The following is a 22737-nucleotide window of genomic DNA, read 5'->3' as shown; positions in this document are numbered from 1 at the left end:
TTCAAATCCTCAACCCAAGCCTTAAACTCCCTTTTTGTTACATAAGGTCACCCCTAAGGAAGGCCCTAGGTTGCCCATATAGCATGGTGCTGCAAAACTAAAAGGTTGAATATGTACTTTTAAGTTTTACATGTCCCCGCAGTTAAAACTCCAGATTCGTTTTTCACTACTCTGAGTCCTACCAATCCCATAGAATAACACTGGTGATTCCTTATTGAATTTAATAAACTGTAATTCCTATTGGGGAGCAGGTTGATATGTTATATGTGGTACCTTAGGGATTGTAAAGCTAAACCATCTTTAATTGTAAAGGATTTTCATTACAATTTTGGAAATGCCACTTTTAGAAACTTGCAAAACTTGATTGACAGAATTCTAAACAATATCAGAAATGTTTCCCACTACAGAGTTCTGGGCCTAAATCCATGACATTTCAGTTTAAAACACAGCCATATCCAAACCAGTCTTGACCTTGCTCCCCATGGTAACAGTCCACCCGAACTGCCAGGTCAGGTCCTCCCTGGACCGGAAGCAAGCATCCCTTGACCAGTTTTGGAGTTTCACTCCACATCAGAGAGGTTAGCTTGACTCCAGAGGCATAGAGAGCACAGGAACCACATATGGGCATGCCCGTCCTGTTCTTGGCAAAAAATGCAAAAAAGAACAATTGATGGACAGAATACTGGACAATGTCAAACATTCAACCCAGTACAGAGATCTGGGCCTATATCATTGTTCTTTGCTCCCCATGCCATTCCAGTTTACTCTTAGCCATATGCAAATCAGTCTTGACCCTGCTCCGCATAGGAACAGTCTAGCCTGCACTGCCAGGCCCTGTTCTCCCTTGACCGGAAACAAGCATCCTGTGACCGGTTTCCGGGGTTCTTCTTCTATATTTAAAATATCTATCAATTTGTATGTGTGACTGGGTATTTCGGGCTATTGTAGGTAATTTTTTAGGTTACAGAACTTCAGAGTTCCGCCATCCACCCCACCAAGTGTGTGATCAATTTGTGGTGTAAATGAATAAGTCACACCTCAATAAATCACACAGCCCAGAGGAAGAGGATTAGGGGTTTGATTAACAGGTGAGAAAGGGGATTTGGAGAAAGATGTAGCAAAGGAAAACACTACACAAAGACAATATTCATCTGGGCTTTGAGCAGCCAACTATCATCAATCTGTTGTGGGAGGAAAAGATGGAATGAGTATGACACAGTTCACCTAAATTCATTGCAAACAGTCTTTCATCCCCAGAGAGATCCACGTTATTATATTATTATATATGTAAATGTCCCTTCACCTAGGTTTGAAAAATAGTAAATACAAATTATGTAGAAGTGAGGAAAGATCATTAAAAGAAAAATAATACTGCATTGCCAATTTGGGTGGTGCATCTGCATTCATCTTGGATTTTCTGTTAATCTTCGGTTAGTGCCTGGCTGAGGTGGTCCGGTAAGGTAAGCATGAGTGTTATGGTGATTTTACTTTTTGGACAGAAGAAAAAGCCTGTGAATTGTAAAACAGAAATGATATTGTAGAATCAAGATGAAGAACAGAAGGTAAGCTTCATGAGGAGTGTAACAAGAAGAATCAGAGGCAGAACAAGAGCATAGTTCTTTGCAATCATTCATTTTATGACTGATGTGCAATCAATTAAGCAAGAGCAATTACATCAACCAACAATCAAGGACAAGTGGATGCATGTAGAGAGCTGAACAAACTCACAACTGTCATGATCATCATAATATTGAGCCTAGTGAGTGCATAACGGGATGTTGTGACATTATCACATGTCTTTCTCCAGTGACCTGCAAGAAAAGGCCCCCCACCCAACCCCATAGTTTCAAATTTGAGCCAGCCAGCCCACACACTCAGCAGCATTCTCAAATCAAGTAATCAACGCATCTCTCAATAGCCCACATGTTGTGTAGGCCTCTTAGAGCCATCACTGTGTTGGTTTCTGTGAAGTTGATAACTTGATAACTACCTTCTTCTGGCATTTGTTGAAGTAGTTACACCCTGCGTCCTTCCATCATCCTCCTGGCTCTGAGTAACAAATATATCCAACTCTGTTGTGACTCTAGTCCCAACTCAAATGGGAGAGATTGAACTGTAGTGCAATGCTGTTGATGAACTTTGCGTACACTAGATTTGCATTTTTTAGCTCAATGGACTGGTCGGGTATTTGAGGAGTGTGAACCAGAAAGCAAAGCAGTGTGGTCCAAACAAATAAGTCTTGATTAGTGTGAAAGGGGAAGGAAAATTAACTTAACCTATTTGGCCACCAACATTGTAAATCATCACAAACATAAGTATGCTTAATAGTAAAAGTTAAGCACCCACTCTCACTGTCTGCCACCACATGAATTATCTCAACACTCACAAACAATAATCACACATATAGCACTCATCTTTGCATTACTTACCAGTTCCAATTCAAGCACTGTGATGCAGAACATATATTGGCCAGTCTTGAAAATTAATTTTCAAGAAGAAAGGATGGGCATGGGATGGAGGCAGGCATTGTATCTCTAATATTATTGAAGACAATGGGGAGAGGCTTCTTCACTGCATATTGGTCTAATCAGGCCATACATGTGTCTACAATGGTGGCACTGCATTAGTCAGTGAAAAACAAACAAACACAATAATGTAAAGTTCCCCTAACTATATGCTTTCTTTTCTTTATTTTAAGCAGTTTGGTGAAAGAAAGTCATATTGTGGCCCAGTCCTACTCAAAAGTCAAGGAAGCAGAGTTTGTCCTTAAACTTAGGTGGTTTTCCCAGAAGTTAGTCAGGTAACTCATTACTATGACCTGAGTCTGAACAATAACCCTTATCTTCCTCCTTTTGTACTTCATGTATGGTGTAATTTGGTGGTATAAGGTGCTAATTCATTTAGATCCTGGTTAATCTATCTATGTTTTAAGGTGATATTATACTGGTCCTTCTCACTGTGACAACTGCACCAGCTGCACTTAACACACACTCAGCAGAGACAGTGCCTAGCGGGTAAACTAGATACCTGATCCCGAGCCTGCTGAGCACTGGCCATTGGTATGTCTTCCCATAGCAATACACCAATGGGTTCTGATCCAGATAGACCTCTGTTGGGTCATCCAGATAGGCTTAGGCCATCCTCTCAATACTCATTAGTTCTCCACCTTGCTCAGCCTCTTTTGCCTTCGCCTCTGCACTGCACTTAAGCTCTGCTTTTAGAAACCAATCAAATGGAGATGTTTGGGCTGATGCTTCTGTTCTTGTTTTTGTTACCAGTATTCTTCTTGTTGATTTTGGCTGGTGTGAACCAACTGCACTGCTCTCGGTCTCTATGGGAGTTGAATGCTCACTGCAGAGTATGTGCCCTGGAGGGACCTTTTTTAGGTTGCTGGCTTGCTCAACGATCCATATCTTGTAGTTTTAAACATCCCTTTCTGAAAAAGGAATGACATTGGCCAATAATTGTTTGTACAGTGGATCGAGAATTAAGGCACATATGTACTGCTTGGATGACACAATGTCTCTTTGAAGGCTTGTATTAATTGTTAAGCAAAGGAATAAACTCTCCACCAACTCATGCAACATTTTTTGTACTCACCTTCACACATTTAAGACACCTCCATTAACTGTTCATGTAGAATATGCAACAACGGGATAGCTTGGTCTATGGTACTGTCCTCCTTTTCGACTTCCTGTATAAAAACCTCTAAAGGAACATCATCACTGTCTGGCATTTGATTAGGCCCGATTAGTCTATTTCAATGATCATGCCTTTCACAGTTGCATCACCACTTACATAACATATTTATTGATTGGTCTGCACTGCTCAAAAAGACATTGCAACATGCAATAAGTTGAGTTCCAAAGTATTGGAACCACCTGTATGAGTGCTTCCGGGCTTTAATAGAATTTTCAAAAATGAGTGCAGATTCATCTGCAGGTGGACAGTAGTTTGTTGATTCGGTCTTCTGAGAAAGTCCTGTACAATGATGTTGATGCAGTCTGCCAAACACAGACCCCTGAAATAGCCACAATCTGTCAAGGCCTTAACTTTATTACTGCCATTGTCCGTGGCAACAAGTCTAATGTTAGGTCCTCTAGGTTGTACCCATATCAATACCTTATTGTTAAAGTCATCCAAGATGTTTGTACCTGTGTGGGATTCTCCATGACGAACATGTTTTTGAGCACCATTAAAAATGTGAGCAGAGTCAACATCTGCGGATATCATTTGCCTAGTCCCCACAAAAGAGAGCCAGTGTGCAGTGGTACTCATGTAATCAGTGGCTTGGAAATTGGTCCACATGTCTGTCATCAGTAGAATAGTGTAAAGCTAGTCCAACCAATTCCAGTATGTCGCGATGCAGCGCTGGAACAGCAACTCTGGCAAAATAGGTCAGGCTGGGAACCTTTCATTTTGGGTGAATGGGCGCCACATATTCTAAAACACCCATTCCTTCCACAAATGAAAAAGGGAGGAAGTCCTGTGTGAATTTTTAAGCCAGCTTTGCACTGTACAAAGTTGCTTTTTGGTGTTTGCTTTTGTACTACCCCTACTGCCTAAGCATACCAGGTATAGCAGCCTGGATCTTTTTTCATTTCAGGTGCCACTGATGCATGCGACTTCCTGAGAGCAGAAGGTCGTAGTCTCATTGTGCTTTCAGCGGGGCTGTCACTGTGTGCTCTTCTCTTGGTCTCTGGACCTAATTCTGAGTCTTGTGCCATTGCGATGTTGCTGAGGTGGGCTATACTGCTGCACTGCAGAGGACAAGGCTGAATTGTGTTATGAAATGTCACCCTATTCTTCACCTTCCCCTTCAACTGTGATCAGATGAGATTCCTTGCTCTCTCCAACATGACCAACACCAATTGGAGTTGTTTGGCCTCTAAGAAGTGCCTCCCAGCATTTTCTGTTGTTTGGCCTACAGTACCATAGTTTGTACCAAGGTTCCCTAGCTAACACTTGCTCTGCAAGTGGCAATGTTCAGCTCCTTATCACTAACTTTAAAGAAATCCCAAAATGGGGAGGTCAACTTTCTGAAAAAGGTACCATTGCCAATTTCAGACGAAGTGGGGTTAGGTGGGTGTTTTGATGTTTTCTACTCTGCAGTGCTTACCTCGACTGAGGTAGTTTTGGATTTAGGTTGCAGTGGGGGCCTTGCAAATATGGAAGCTGGTGATGGTGGTGGTGGTAGCTGTGCTACATCCCTCAGATCAGGTTGAGATGGGGTAGGGCCAGTCTACACTGGGGCTGGACTAACATCCATGAAGACTGGCTCGTCACTGTCCTCCTCCTCCTCTTCATCCATAACTCTAAGGCTTTCAGGAACCTTCCTTTTCACTAGACTCTCCTGGCATTTCTCAGACTGAGGCAACATTCAAGTGGAGTCTTGATCATCAGAAAGGGAACTTGGAAGACGATGTTGGAGTCCCCTTCCTTTTTGTTGCTGATGATCTAGGAGACAATGGATCTTCTGAAAGAAGGTCTTGTCCTACTTTCTCAGGATAAAGCTCAATATCCTGAAGTACCCCTACTTCAGGAGGAACTACTATGGTTGACTGTGGCTGTTCTTTTCCACTTAACTGAGCTTCAGGCAATAGTTGAGTGCTACTCCAATTCAATGTCACTGCTCTGATTAGAGTGGCTGCCTCACTGCCATGCATGGGCTTGGGTCTAGGTTGTGGTTGGGCCACTGATATGGTAGTGCTGCTCCCTCCTTACTCCCCAGAGGCCGGTGCACAAGGTCTGGGGTGACATACCAGTGGTGGTAAGCTCCTTCTTATCACTAACCACTTTCTTGGTATTATCTTTCTTTATGGCCGTCTTGAAGCTGTCAGTTGGCAGTGGAACTGAGCTTGAAAGGCTGAAGAGATGTCCGTGTCGTGTGGTCAGGCGTTATGCTGTACACAGCCCTTCTGACTTGCTGTAATGTGAGAGATGTCTCTTTTCTGGTGCACCTAAAAGCAAATAAGCAAGAAGGACATCAGTAAAGCATAGCATTGTTGCAGTTGATTTAGTAGTTCAAAGAACATCATTTAGTGTGGTTACTTAAGTTATAAATAATTGACAACAATACAGTATATCCATTTTTAAAAATCACACCAACATACACTTTCATGTACACTCAGTAAGCATAAGAAAGAGCAACAAAATACAGATGTAACTGTTTGTTTTATGTGCATCAAGTTGGGATGTGGCACTCAGGGAGGCGCAAGTGACAATGGAACAATCCTTAGAAAATTAATGCTGTTGTGTGGCTGAGCGCCTTTGGCAGACACGGAGTCAGTTGATGCCGGACATTCGGGAAATGGAAAAAAGAAAAGAAAATTTAAAAAACAAAAGAAATGATTAAAAACTATTTAATTTTTAAAAAATGTTTAAAACAGTAAACATTTATTTAAACAATTGGAGAAAAAAATAATTTACAAAAATTAACAAAATATTTTATTTAAGATTGAATTTGTACCAAAAATAAAATAAAAATACTTGTGAAAAAATGATCCACAAAATAAAAACATTAAAAATATAATTGCTGATATACTACACGGAGGTGACTATCATGAGAAACCCACTGGGATTTGGGAGGCAAGGAGTGGTGCAAATGAAAAATGCAAAAAAGTATATGATAATATAAAACACTGTTTTAACAGTACATTTAGTATGAGCATTAAGCTACAAGGCCTCAAGCATAAACCACAAAAAGACCACCATCCACGTCGTGACCAACAACAAGCTGGAGGCATGGAAAACAAAGAACGTATGTGGGTCTACGGAAAATCATGCTGGCAGGCTATATAAAATGGGTGCTAGCCACATGGTCAAACAACAACAACCAGCAAGGATGGATATCTACAACAAAGAACACATGTAGGCCTATGGCAAAAACACATTGTCTCGCTACACAAAATGGCTACCAGTCACCTGGTCAAATACTAACAGACACAATGCAGGTAGGTCTACAACAAACAGCACATGTAGGCCTAAGGCAAAAGCACACTGGATGGCTACACAAAATGACCACCAGTCACATGGTCACATAACAAGGAAGAGGCATGGAAAACAAAGATCACTTGCAGGCCTATGGCAAAAGCACACTTGCTGCCTACATGAAAAGGCCACCAGCCACATGGTCAAACAATGACAAAAACCAGCATCGAGGCATTGCCTCAACAAAGAACACATGCAGGCTTATGGTAAAAGAACACTGGCTGGCTATACAAAAAGGCCACCAGCCACAATGTCTAACAACAAGCAGGAGACATGGATACAGCAAAAAACACACTTAGGCTTATGGCAAAAGCACACTGGCTGGCTACACAAAATGGACACCAATAACATGGTCAAACAACAAGCCAGAGGCATGACCACAACAAATAATACATGTAGGTTAATGTCAAAAGCACACTGGTGGCTATACAAAATGGCCGCCATCCACATGGTCAAATAACAACAACAACTATCTGGGAGGCATGGCCACAACAAATAACACATGCTGACTTATGGCAAAGGAACACTGGCTGGCTACACAGAAGTGGCCACCAGCCACATAGTCAAATACCAAGCTGGAGGCATTGAAAACAAAGAACACATGCAGACCTATGGCAAAAGCACACCGGCTGTCTACACACAATGGCCACCAGCCACAAGCTCAAACAACAAGCAGGAGGTAGGGAAAACAAAGAACACATACAGGCCTGTGGACACTGACTATAAAAACAAAAATGACCCCTGGCCACCTGGAATGGGGAACAAAGACAAATGGTGTCCTACGGCAAACAAACACAGACTGTCCAGACAATGGAATCATGGTAACCCAGGAAAAAACAGCATTAAGGTCTTAATTAGGATGGTGGTGAACTTCCACCAACAGGCTGTCGGTGCTGATCCAGCTGACAGCCAGGATAGCAGTCAAACCACTGCATAATGAAGCAGTACATAAGAGTGCAAAGGTAGGAGGGACTGACTGATGCCTTTGAAAGGATTAAGGATCTAATCAGGGTGTCTGCAGGACTGTGATCCATAAAATGTAGGTGGTGCCTGTGAAAGCACTGCCATAGGGATTACAGTGTCCCTTTCCTTCTGCCTTTACATGGTGGTCCGACCTTCATGAGAAGGCTGACGGACAGGGACTTTGAGGGCTGCTAGTAGGGCCCCTCCCTGTAAGACTCTGCTATGGCATCAGAGGACATATGTGGTACCACCAAACACCCATGCCCCATGTGACAGCCACCATATGGTACCTACCACTCGGTGCACGGATGTTTGCAAAATGCCTTGTTCCATTGCGGCTTGTGCTGGGGTCTTTTTCCAGGCTCTAGCACAAGCCACATGGCAAAAAGGCATCTTTCAGACCACCTATACAGCAGTTGCATCATAATTTGGCGAGTGAAACCAACGGGTGTCAGGTGTTTCCGCTACTGCTGTGATAGTGATCAGATGCTCATCCAACCGCCATCATAATCAGGCCCTAATTCTGGAATGTCAAAAAAATATTAACTGGGCTAAAAAAGATTACAACAACACATCCCTCAAAGGCATCAGATATTACCCCATCGGTACAAGGTTTGCAGGAAAAAAACATGAAATACCCCTCAAAAATGCATTTTGCAATTTCATCCAATGTCATCCATTGCCTAAATGATGTTTCATTACAACTGACCACAGAAACAGTTGCTTCATTTACCCATGACTAGTATTTGGCCTACTGGCTGGAAGGCCTGTTGGCAGACTAGGCCACATAGTGAATTAAATGAATATTGCATTTTTTTTTTAAACATGGAGAAAATGTACTGAACTGTGCAACATGTTTCCCTTACAAAAGAAAAATTACACACAAAAAAGAAGGCCTCTACTAAAACCCACCATAATAATTTTTGAAAAATGAATAAAAGCACAAATAAATCCTGGTGCATGTCCCCAATGAAACAAACAACTTTATGCAACAGTTTCTGAACTTACTAGTGAAATCTCAATATAAAGTCCTTAAATCCAATGGCATATATGGACAGATAAGGAGAGTGATCCTTCCAGCTCCAAATACAAATAACAACTGACACCAGATGGACAGAGCACTGGGAGGAGCCAGCTGGACAGGAACAGGAAGGTGGGTCTCTGGGACACTTACTTCCCATTGGCAAAAAAAAGTTTAAAAAAGGGCTCTTTCACAAAAGAAATAACATCAAAAGAGGGTTGCGGAAGAAAATCCACTCGAAAAGCTTCTCAGCATTTTCTTGTGCACAAAAGCTGCTCAAGCGGTGCGTTTATGATCGGCACTACATTGGCACTGTTGCAGCCGGAAGCCATGCAAGCAAACTCAAAGTATTGCAAGAGTTTGCCTCCAGCAGGGTTTATTGTGGTGCTTGCGATCAAGCTCCAAAACAATTTTTGAGCTTGCAAAAGGAAAATAAATCCTTTACATCACACCCATGTAGGTGGAATTCAGAACCCTGCACTCCTCCATGTAGTGCCCAAATTCTGCAAACTCCTTGAGCAGAATGGAGTTTTATGTTCAGGCCTACATTTGTGTTTGTGCAAGAAATGAAATATGGATATTTGGACACTTAATACAATTGAACAAAGATGTATTGCATACTTTGTGCAGCCCTCTGCAGTTTGATTGACTGGTTATGTTGGAATATAAAGTGTATAAATATGATTGTCCCACTATGTACCATATATAACCACATACTCATATCTATGAATCGAGAATAAAACATTATTGTAAGATAACCTAATGGTAGGTTATAGAATGTCGTTCCGTCCTATTTATGAAATTAGGACTACTAAGTGTTATATCCCTTCGTCTATCTTTTTGAGTGTTGATCCTTCACGGTATAACACAGAATACGAATAACAGGTTAAACCATTTAAGTCTGCTTCTCCTTTAGTGGAACATGGTTCAGGGAAATCCAAGGTCAGACTTGCTTTTCTTGTAGGACGCATACATTGTAGCAGGGTCTGTTTCTGTACTCCACAGGTACAAGATAGACAATAAGGGCACCTCGCTGACCTACTCTAGGAATAGCTTTTAGCTTAGCTATTGACACATGTGTAAGAACCTTAAATGGGTGTTCCGGTGGACTAACGTACAGCTTGTGTATTTCCATTCTTGGTGTTAACCAGAATCTGCAAAACGAATATATACTTTGTGTAACGTGTATTAGTTAGTCTCCTCTGCGCACCTTCATGGGTCGTGTAGACAGAGGCTCCCCTGTCAGGGCTTGTATTTTGATTCAATAAAACGATTCGACCTTCTCCATTGCCGACTGCTTGGTTATTCCTTAATTGTGAATAAGTAGATGTATATAGATTTGGACGATTGGTAAGTATAGTCCGACTTTAAGAAATTTGAATCCTTCAGTTGGCGACTCCGCCGGGACTCCGCGTTAGGGTCGTCCCCTCCTGTAATCAGGAGCAGAAGGGACAGGGAGGAGTTCTGACTGAGTGGGTGGACAAGAAGTTTTTATTTAAAGACCCCGCTAGTAGAAAGTCCGCCCTCTGACCCAGTATCCCTCCCGGCGGCTGAAGACCCTACGCCGGAGTCCTACGGGCTTAACCCGAGAGAGATACAGACTGTGTCGGTCTGTCTAGGAATCGGCAGTGGAGAAGTCGGGATCGACCTGAGTGCACAAGGTGAGTGAATCTTCTGAAAAGAATCAGACACTTGAAGGAAGTGTCAATGGTAGAAACGGTGGCCGGGGAAGCCGGACCATGAGGGAATCAGGAAAAAAGGGTCTGACGTGGCGGTGAAGGGGCTGCATGGGCAGATGCCTTTAGGATTTGTATTTGCGTTGTGAAATTGGACTTGGTGCCTTGCGAACCATGGGGTGTTCGCTCGGCCAAACTCACTTGGGGAAGCCCTCAGAGCAGCTGGGTAAGCCAGGATTTTGGAAGCCTTGGGCTCCGAAACACCAGCCCAACCAGAGTGCGACCTGGGGATACCTAAAAAAGTGAATTTGTGGTTTTCCTACCAAGGGGCTTTATTGTGAATTCTTGGAATTCTTTGGAAATTGATTCCCCGAACAGGAGTCGACGGGCTCTGCTTGTAATGGAAGACATGTCATTGGAATTGGAATTTGTATAACAGCTCATTTTTGAAACCCTGCGACCTATTGTGGTATTTTTGTATGAAAACAATTGTAAGAGTATAAGAGAGTGAATGGTGAAGTGGGCGCACCCGTGTGAAAGAAGCAAGTTGATGAAATTATAAACATTTGGAACATTATTGTTAACATGCCTTCTTTTAGTAAACTATGTTTTGGGTGCAGCTGTGGGAGAGGCACTCGGCTAGAAGAAAGACAGCCTGCCCCTCCCGAAGGAAGCCCCAGTTTTGATATGTATGTCAAACATGGCGTTACTCAAATTTTATTTAATACATTATGGAACAGGTATACTAGGGATAATACCGAATTGCAATGGCCCCTTACAGGGTCATTTGATGAAAATAAAATAACGTAATTGCAGAATAAAATGTTCATGAAGAAAAGTCGCCAGTCTATGTTTGATTCCTTGAACCTATGGTTAAAGGAGGCTAAATGACGGCGAATAAGGGAAGAGAAATTAGGAAGAATTAAAGCTGGACAAACTATAACTCAAAAGGCAGTAGCTTATGATAGAGGGAAATTAGAGGAAAATATTGTTCAAATGGATAGGCAGTACTGTTTAGAAACAGACAAAAGCTATGTAACCCGATACGGGTGATACGGGTGATGAGTTAGACGGGTTATTAGAAGCCCGTCTGCCTCCTCCTTATGCCCCACAGAGGCTATATCCGGCAGTGCCATTGGCTCAGCAAGGTCCTGTGCCTGCACCCGCGCCTGCACCTCCGCCGGCGCCCCCGCTGCCCCCAGTATTCCCCATACGAAATCCTGTAGGTGCAACGGCTACGGCCCCACTAGATGGGTCTGTACGGGATGCGTTGCTTCCTCCTCCTTCGCTCCGACCCTCTACTCTACTTCACCCCTGGTTAAGTTACAACCAGATTCGGTTGTACCGTCCATGTCAAGCCCAATATTCATCTCTCCTCCGGCTCGAAGTGTTATAGATCCTCGAGCTTTGGCTACCATAGACATGACCACTAAACGTTTAAGATCGGACCTGAGTGATCCACAAGTTTATACTAGGTCTGCAATGGGAATGGAAGAACGACAAACTATAGTAAATCAAGCATCCCAATGGATGCGAAATACTATTTATATGTTAGAAGATATTTGGAGCACTATGAAGGATTATCAGCCGGTTGCTCAACAATTAGCTCTAGAAAATATGGCGATTAGTTTGATTTCGCTGTGGGAACAGTGTTTTGAGGAAGGATATTCACCACAGATAATAAAAGATATTAGAGACCGAGCCCATAAATTCCATCTACAGGCCGATGAAGTGTATCACAACGTAGCAACTCTCCTGCAGTATCGTGAGGGAATGCATCGGAGATGTGCTGATTGGGGAACAGAGAACCCAATGAGAGAGGTACACCCCCTTCTTATCCCAGAATTTCCTGAGATTAGGGATAACGGGGGCAATGTAACTAGAGCTAGGGAGGACGCTAACTTCAGGAACAATGGGTTTTTATCCCTTGGAAACGAAGCGAGGTCCTTGCATTAACACCTTGGCTGCTAAGGGTTTTCCCCTCCGGTGCTGACTTTTTTGAAAGCTCATTTATTCATGACGAGCTCAGCTCGTCATAAGCACAGCTCAACTGTGCCTCATGACGAGCTGAGCTCGTCATGAGCATCGAAGGGGTTAAAAGCTCAGCTCCCTGACCCGCGTACAAATCCCACCGCTTACTACAAGGAACTGAGAGAGGCTGCTAATTCTGCGATCATGACTATAGCAGATATTGAGCTGTTCTTTGGCCTTTTGATTCCGGTCGATATTTGGAGACCGATACATGATACAGATCATATCATCGAGTTAGGAGCAGCATGGGATCAATTAAAAGATTGGGATAAAGAACGGAAACCTGGAGAGAAACCCAGAGATGAAATATTGACGTTACCAGCTAAAATATTTACTTATATGCAAACACTCCTGCCCCCTAAAACGATAGATTGGGATAAGTTGGCTGCGTGTAAACAAAAGAAGGACGAGAGTGTCTCGGATTTCTTCACTAGATTCGAGAAAACTTTTATAGATTTTAGTGGACAGGAATTATCCACAGATGGGGGAATACGATTATTTGTAAATAGATATATGACAAATCTGTTCCCTGAGATTATGACGCGCCTACAGGCGGCCGAAAGTACATGGACTACGTCCACCCCATCTGTGATTCTCAGCATGTCTCAGTACTATGAACATCGAGAAAATGAAAATAAGGAAAGATCGGAGAAGAAGACAAAAGATTTAAAGACTAGGGTTTTGCTGCAACAAGTCAGTAGAGGGCAGAATTCAGGGCGAAGTGGGCGTGGTTCCTTCCCCGGAAGGGTCGGCAGAGGACGAGGAGGCCCCCCGGTTCTGGGTCTAAATCAATGCTCACATTGTAGAGAGGAGGGGCATTGGAGAGCGGATTGTCCATTAATAATGGCCAGAAATGTTCCCAGTACGGGACGGGGCCGGGGCTGGGGAAACATTGACCGAAATAGCATGAGAAGAGAAGATGCTGATTCTCGGAAAGATTATTTTGATAATCCACAACATAATCAGTACTATAATGAGACTTTTGTAGATGACAACTATGATGAGCAGGATTTTGCATGAGACAGCCAAGGACAGGGAGGGGGCCACATTACAGTACCAATCAACCAAGAGGGACCTTATGTAAAGGGGAAACTGTTGGGTGCATCAGGAAAATTCCTAGTGGATAGTGGAGCAATGAATAGTTCAGTTGCTCATGCCATGGTCCCGGAGGCGGCTCTGTCTGGCCACAAAAATGTATCAGTAGGGTTCTCTGGAATACCAATGGTAAGCCCTATTTCCAAGCCTCTGCCCTTCACTATAGGACCTATTTCTATACAATCGCCCTTTTTGTTAACATCTAACTGTGGTGATAATCTTTTGGTTTTAGATATCTTGAAAAAATTACATGCTCGGATTTACTGCTCACCGGATGGTGTATATTTGACAATGCAGAAACCTTCTTTGAAAGATTCACAATATTTTGCAAGAAACGAGCATTTACCCCCTGAATTTACTACCATTCAGCAGACTTTATGGGCGACAGGGGACACTGATGTAGGTCTGTTAAAGATAGCCCCTGTATCCATTACTTTGAAACCTAATGCGCAGCTGCCTCGCATTCAGTATAAGATTGTGCCAGAAGGTGAACGGGCTATGTTAGAAATAATTTGGGATCTTATTCAAAAGGGGGTGGTGGAAGAAACGTCAGCTAATATTTGTAATAGTCCGATTTTACCGATTCTGAAAAAGACACTGGTTGATGGCGCTCCAGATTATAAAAATACTTATCGGTTTGTAATTGACCTACGTGCAGTTAATAAAATAGTGGTTCCACAGTATCCCGTGGTACCAGATGTAACAGCTATTTTAACAATGATTCCCCCTACGGCCAGATATTTTTCAGTAATAGATCTGAAGAATGCCTTCTTTAGCACCCCGATTCATCCAGATAGCAGGCATATCTTCGGATTCTCATTTGCTGGCCGCAGTTTCAGATTTACGCGCGCTCCTCAAGGCTATACTGAAAGTCCCAGTATTTATAGTCAAGCTTTAAAAGCAGTCCTAGATGAATTAATCCTGCCTGCCGGAAATTCTATCATTCAGTACGTGGATAATATATTGGTGGCCTCCGATACTAAAGAGGGGTGCAAGGAGGCCACGGTGAAACTATTACAACATTTGGCCATGAAAGGAAATAAAGTGTCCCTTTCCAAATTTCAATATTGTCGACAGGAGGTGACCTACCTAGGCCATTTCCTGTCGAAAGCAGGGAGACGATTGAATCCAGAGCGCATATCTGTAATAACTAACATGTCTGTTCATCGTACGCAACGTGATGTTCGTGCTTTTCTTGGTATAACCTCTTACTGTCGTCAATGGATTCCTAACTATTCTCTTCTCTCTAAACCCTTGTTGCAATTGACAACCAAAGATGTGCATGAACCCTTGCCCTGGACAGATGAATGTCAAGAAGCCTTTGTATCTTTAAAGTCTTCTTTGTGTTCTGCACCTGTGTTAGGAACCCCAGATTACCGAAAACCTTTTTCACTTTATGTACATGAGGTGGACGGTTGTTCATTATCAGTATTGACACAAACATTTGGAGAGAAACAGAGGCCTTGTGCCTATTTTTCTTCAATTTTAGACACTGTAGCACGAGCCCTCCCAAGCTGTCTGAGGGCCACTGCCGCAGTAGCGCTGGCCATCCGACAGTCAGAAGGAATAGTCCTTAACACTAACCTCACAGTCATGGTGCCGCTTGCTGTAGATATTCTTTTAAATAGGACCAAAACACAACACCTCACGAGTGCTAGGTTGACAGGATATGAACTGACATTGTTTGCCCCCCATATTACAATTAAGAAATGCACCACTTTGAATCCTGCTATGTTATTACCTCTTACTGACAAAGATGAGAAAGTTGATGTCCATGATTGTGTGTTCAGAAGAGAAGAAGAAACAAAAGGGCGTATAGATTTAACTGACACCCCTTTACTGGAACCAGAGGGAGAATTATACGTTGATGGCTCTTGATTTAAATTACCAGATGGCACTACGACAGCTGCATATGCTATTACGACTTTAAAAACTGTAGTGGAAACCGCTTGGATTCCACATCATTCAGCTCAGGCAGCTGAACTAATAGCCTTGTTAAGAGCCTGTGAAATTTGTGAAGGCCGAGAAGTAAATATTTTCACAGACAGTCAATACGCCTTTGGCGTCGCCCATAGTTTCGGGAGACTTTGGAGGGAGCGGGGTTTCTTTACCACTCATGGACAGAAAATACAGCATGGTCCTTTGATTGATCGATTGTTATTCACACTAACATTACCAAAAAAGTTAGCCATCATTAAGTGTAGTGCACATAAGAAAATTGTAGTCTCGATAGGACAAGGGAATGCTTTTGCCGACTCAGTAGCGAAGGAAACTGCTCAAAGTAGAGGAAGTCCTATGTTTTCTAGTGCATCTACCCGATGGCCCATTGAAACATCTTTATTTGATAATACTCTTGAAAGTGTAAAATTGTTACAGAAAGAAGCAACTCCAGAAGAGATACAGAAATGGGAGCAGGATATTGGGAAACTAGATGAGCATGGGTGCTGGATAGATCGATCAGAAAAACAGCGATGGTTGCTCCCAAACGCAATGGTGAATGCAGTAGTTATGATGGCACATGGCCCAGCCCATATCAGTGCAAAAGGGATCAGTACAGTACTAGATCCAGTGTGGTATAACACCAACATTATAAAGACAGCAGCCCATGTTGTGAAATATTGTCCTGTGTGTTTACGACATAATCCAGGGGGTAGAGAATCTGTTTTGAGTGGCAATTTTGCTCCGCCATCCTTACCATTTGAAGTATGTCTTAGTGGTGGTGTGTGCTTTCAGTAAAATGGGTTGAAGCCTATTCCACTAAGGGTGCAACTGCCATTACCACAGCAAAAGTATTAATTAAAGAATTCTTTCCTCGGTACTGTTTGCCCCAAACAATTTGGTCAGATCATGGGTCTCATTTTAATTCTACTCTTGTACAATGTGTCTGTGATGGCCTGCAGATTAAGCAGAAGTTTCACGCCGCTAGGCACCCGCAATCTGCGGGACAGGTTGAGAAATATAACAGCATATTGAAACTTAAAATGGCCAAAGTCTGTGCAGACACTAGACTAAAATGGCCTGATGCCCTCCCAATAGCTTTGTTATCACTTAGAACAACTCCCCATTCAAGGACGGGCCTGTCCCCCTATGAAATAACACTCGGCCGTCCGGCTAACGTATGGGGAGTCCCCAGACCTAGATCCTTTAGAGATATTGATTACCCATTGATGACAGATTATCTGTATGAGTTGACTAAAGATCTGCGTTCTATTCATCAACATGTATCGGACACATTGCAGTCACTACCGGAGGGTCCTGGACATCGATTGGAGCCCGGCCAGTGGATACTGGTGAAAAACTATCAACGAACATCGAGCCTGGAGCCCAGGTGGACTGGCCCCTACCAAATATTACTGGTAACAAGGATGGCAGTGAAAGTGCATGGCCGCAAGCATTGGGTCCATGCCAGCCATGTGAAGATCCTCCCGTTACCACTGCCATCTGATCGACAGAACAAAGACAGAGTACCGAGTCAGGAAGGAGAGTTGATTCAAAGTTTTGTCCCTTTTTCTGATGCTCAGGAGAAAGAGCATTCAAACGTCGTGTTGCCTGAAGGGGGAGGGGAAATAGCTGAGTCAAGAGTAACTACTAATCCCGAGGCAGCACAAGAGGAGGCCAGACCTGTCACCCATGCTACTGATTTGTTCTTTGACCAGGAACAACCTGGCCGGTGTCGGTATGATTTGCGGCCCCGAAAACAGCACGGTACCCCACTCGCTAAGAAAAGAACTAAAATAAGACATTGTCATCTAAAGAATTGAGCAGAGTGATTGGGGTGCTGAGCGAGACACTGGACTGAACTCGAAGAGAGCTAGGAACTTTGTGTAAAAAGCTCTGTTCAGAAAGAAGGATTGAGAAAAGGGCCGTGATCGTACTTTAAAGTTTGCTTTACCTTGGATGGATGGATAAGAGCCTGCCTGTGAGGCTCTAGGGGATGAAAAACAGACACAGGGAGAAGATCCCTATAGGGGAATTAGAAACCCTCCGGTGGTTGGCGTGCTTTGTGGATACAAAGTTAGTTTTGGACTTTTAGCAAGGGACCGAGATAGATTTGGACTTTTAGAGAGTATGTTCCCCTTTGGCCGAATTATGATGGAGGATGAAAGACCGCTGGCCCCTCGGCGCCGGATTTGTGATATGCAATTGTTTTCTGGATGGCCCACCAGAGTGAAGGTGGCATTCATTGTTCTAATTGCTTTCATTACTATAATCATGATGTGTGTATTTATATATCTAGAATTTCAATATCCAGTTCGTAAATTCTTAGCGACTACTCCTGCCCCCAAAGAAGATCAATTTTATTCTCTACTCCCGCATAAGGCAAGGCATAGGGAAACTTATTCGAAAAATGTGTTTATAGAAATGTTACATCAGACTCACAGTACTACAAACAAGACAAATTTCTGGGTTTGTGGATTATTGCCATCCGTTATGCATCAACATGAATTATTTATATCTCTACCTCTATCGTATTTAGCTAGTTGTGACGCATGGTGGCAATTGTTATCCTTGATGTATTCTCATTATGTTGTAAATCCCAAAATATATTCTGAAAGAGACTATGAAACTATTTTGAAATATATAGAGAGACACCAGGGGTTTGATGCAGAAGGAGATAAAGGTCAGGGTTCCTTAGATCCAAATGCTTGTATGAATGTATATACAGATTCCAAAAATAATACTTTGTTACAGGAAGAGATGCAGGATTTTGAGCTTTTCAATTCCACTTTGTATTTGAAACATTTCAAGGAACGTAATGTGACAAATGATGGAGCACTGCCAGTCCCCATTACGAAATTCCACTTCTTCGTTTTGTATTAGGGGGCGGGGTCACATTAAGGTAGGAGGTAGTACCTGTAATTATATCTATACGTTGCAAACTGATAGCACTCCTCCGATGATCACTCGCCCTAACGTGTATTTTGTTTGTGGGGAAAATGCTTATACCTGGCTTCCCCGGGGATGGGCAGGACTGTGTTATCTGTCATTCCTTTACCCTCCTGTGTATGTTGCCCCTTCAAATTACCATAAGACTCATCAATTAGTAAAAAAAGATTTAGAAACTAATAGAACTATAAGAAGCTATGATACTGGTAAAACTGACCAGACGGATACCTCACTACAACAGTTCGAGGATATCTCAAAGGGACTTGTTCCATTTTGGGGACCAAGTTTCAACAGTCTTAATATAAGACGACTGTCTAGAATTGTGGAAAATGTGGTCCAAACAACAACTGAAATATTAGCTAATATTACTGTAGAGCTTCAGGCTACGAGACTTGTTTCCCTTCAAAATCGGATGGTGCTTGACGTCATCCTGGCAGATCGGGGCGGAGCCTGTTGTGTGATCGGCAGGTCATGTTGTGTTTACATACCTGATTCGGCCCCTACTATACATCTTGCCCTTAAAAAATTGTACCTGTTAGCTAATGAATTACATGAGGAAAATGGTACCTGGACCTTTAGTGGGTGGTTCTGGAATCTTTTAGCTACATGGGGATGGAAGGTATTTATGATTGTAGTGGGAATATTTGGAATAATTTTCACTTGTTGCATATGCCTTCATTGTGGTCCAGCGTGTTGTACTTTTTGTGCAACTAAAATAATGTCTTCTTTGACCCAGGCCCAACAAAAGAAGATGGAAAAACAAATGATTCAGAAGGAAGTAGCGGATCTCATGCAGATAGATGAAGGGGTATTTGTAGAGTAATGTAACTTTGTTATATTGGCTATAGTGGGCCAAAAGGGCCGTCTGTTGGAATATAAAATATATAAATATGATTGTCCCACTATGTACCATATATAACCACATACTCATACCTATGAATCGAGAATAAAACATTATTGTAAGAAAACCTAATGGTAGGTTATAGAATGTCGTTCTTTCCTATTTATGAAATTAGGACTACTAAGTGTTATATCCCTTCGTCTATCTTTTTGAGTGTTGATCCTTCACGGTATAACACAGAATACAAAAAACAGGTTAAACCATTTAAGTCTGCTTCTCTTTTAATGGAACATGGTTCAGGGAAATCCAAGGTCAGACTTGCCCTTCTTGTAGGATGCATACATTGTAACAGGGTCTGTTTTTGTACTCCACGGGTCCAAGATAGACAATAAGGGCACCTCGCTGACCTACTCTAAGAATAGCTTTTAGCTTAGCTATTGATACATGCGTAAGAACCTTAAATGGGTGTTCTGGTGGACTAACGGACAGCGTGTGCATTTCCATTCTTGGTGTTAACAAAATGTGTATTAGTTAGTCTCCTCTGCGCACCTTCATGGGTCGTGTAGACAGAGGCTCCCCTGTCAGGGCTTGTATTTTGATTCAATAAAACGATTCGACCTTCTCCATTGCCGACTGCTTGGTTATTCCTTAATTGTGAATAAGTAGATGTATATAGATTTGGACTATTGGTAAGTATAGTCCGACTTTAAGTAATTTGAATCCTTCAGTTAATGTAAATTTGTGTTGCTTTTGTTACATTTGCTTTAATACTTTGAGAACTCTCTCTATTCCTAGAATATTTTTTGAGGATAACTGTCAAGCAATCCCATGCTATGTGTGATGCTATCATCCAGTCCTGTTTTTATCATATACATTAATGAATTCTGATATTTGTAGTTTTCTTTTTAATGTTTTAAGTATGAGCCTAATAATTCCAGAATGCAAGTTTCTGTTGAAAAAATGGGCCAAGGCCAGATATCACACGTGGCACGGGGACAACTTGATGGCTATAGTCTAAGTAGTTCAAGAGGCTGAAAATGTTAACTAGAAAATAGAGGAGGAGGACAGGTAAAAACATCAGGAGGATGAGGAAAAATATGACCTGCAGCACAGTGAGGACTAAAGCCATGAGACCCCTTACTGAAACTGCAGCCCACCGACCATAATACATTTTAAAAATCAAATCAAAGTGAAAATAAATCCTGATGCATCCCCTTTATAAAACAAAAAACACCCTTTCACAACAGTTTCTGTACTGACTTGTGATATCAAACAGAGGGACCCTTTTAGCTCCAAATCCCCATGGGAAGTGACCAGGTAGAGGACAAAGCATTGGGAGGAGTCCTGCTGTACAGGAACAGAAAGTTGGAGTTTCTGGAGCACTTCCTCCTTGCACAAAAACCAATGTGAATGGTCCTTTTGATAAATATTTAATTACAAATTGTCTGTTTGAGGGGATGCAGCTGCTTCTCACAGCAAGAATATTCAGGTTGCAGCCGTGGTCGATCAAGTTCCATTGCACTCACCTACAACACAAAAGGAGCACTGGAAGTGGCTAGTGCAGATTAAAGCCACTTTAGTGGCTGCAAAATCTCGCTGGAGCTTTTGGGTGGCTATTATCTTGTGGGTGCTCGCTAGCACCAAACAAGTCTCTCTTCATGCCCCCGTGTGCAAAACAATGTCTTGAATGTGCCAATGAAAAGAAACTTCACTCTATTGTGACGTGCCGAGTTTATGGGTAACTCTGCATTCACCTCAGAACACAGAGATGCCAAAATTCACAAACTCCATGATCAGAGCCAAGTTTTAAGCCCAGGCCAACCATGCACCACTCAGTCATCAATACACTCATTGTAAAATGCCTAGACTAGTCATGCACTCATACAAATCATCTATGCACTACTCATGCACACATTCAATCACTCATGTTCCACTCATGCAATCATCTAATCATCCATGCACCATTCATGTACTCATTCAAACATCTATTTACTACTCATGCACTAATTCTAACATCCATGCATCATGTATTCATACATTCTAACAACCAGACACCACTTATGCACCCATTCAAACAATCATGCACCATTGATGCACTCTTTCAATAATTCATTCACCACTGATGTACCTATTCAATCATCCACCCACCACTCACACACTCATTCAATCATTCATGCACCACTCATGCACTCATTCTATCATCCATGCACCATTTTAATACTCAGTCCAACATTCATGCACTACTCATGCACTCATTCAATTATGTCTGCATCAGTCATGCATCCATAATAACACCCATGTACAATTCATGCACTCATTCAATCATTAATATACCACTTAAGCACTACTCATGCACTCATTCAATGATCCATGCACCACTCATGCACTTATTCTAACAACCATGTGCCATTCATGCACTCATTCAATCATCAATGCATCACTCATGGTCTCATGTAATCATTCATACATCACTCATGCACTCATTCAATCATTCATGCCCCACGTATGCACTCATTCTAATATTCATGTACCACTCATGTACTAATTCAATCATCTATGCAGTACTTATGCACCCATTCAGACACCCATGCACCATTCATGTACTCATTCAATCATTCATAAAACACTCATTCAATCATCCATGCACCACTCAGGCAGTCATTTTATTACCCATGTACCACTCATTGAATCATTCATACATCACGTATTCAATCATCCATACACTATTTCAGCACTCATTCAATCACCAATGTACCACTCATGCACTCATTCAATCATTCATACACCACTCATGCACTCATTGAATGTTCCATGCACCAGTCATGCACTCATTCAATCATCTGTGCATCACTCATGCACTCATTGTAATATCCCTGCACCACTCAGCCATTCATTCAATCACCTATGCACCACTAATGCACCTAATGATTCATTCATTCACATACCACTTATGCATCCATGTAATCACCCATGTACAATTCATGCACTCATTCAATCATTCATACACCATTCAAGAACTCATCCAATTATCCATGCACTCATTCAATGAACCATGCAACACTCATGTAATCATTCAATCATCCATGCACCACTGATACACTCATTCAATTGTCTATTCACCTCTCATGTACTCATTCAATCATCCATGCATGACTCATGGTCTCATGTATTCATTCACACACCACTCATGCACTCATTCAATCATTCATGCACCACTTATGCAATCATTTAAT

The sequence above is a fragment of the Lissotriton vulgaris genome, chromosome 4_1, assembly GCF_964263255.1.
Source record: "Lissotriton vulgaris chromosome 4_1, aLisVul1.2, whole genome shotgun sequence".
In the NCBI taxonomy this organism is placed as follows: domain Eukaryota; kingdom Metazoa; phylum Chordata; class Amphibia; order Caudata; family Salamandridae; genus Lissotriton; species Lissotriton vulgaris.
This window is presented reverse-complemented; position numbering follows the sequence as displayed.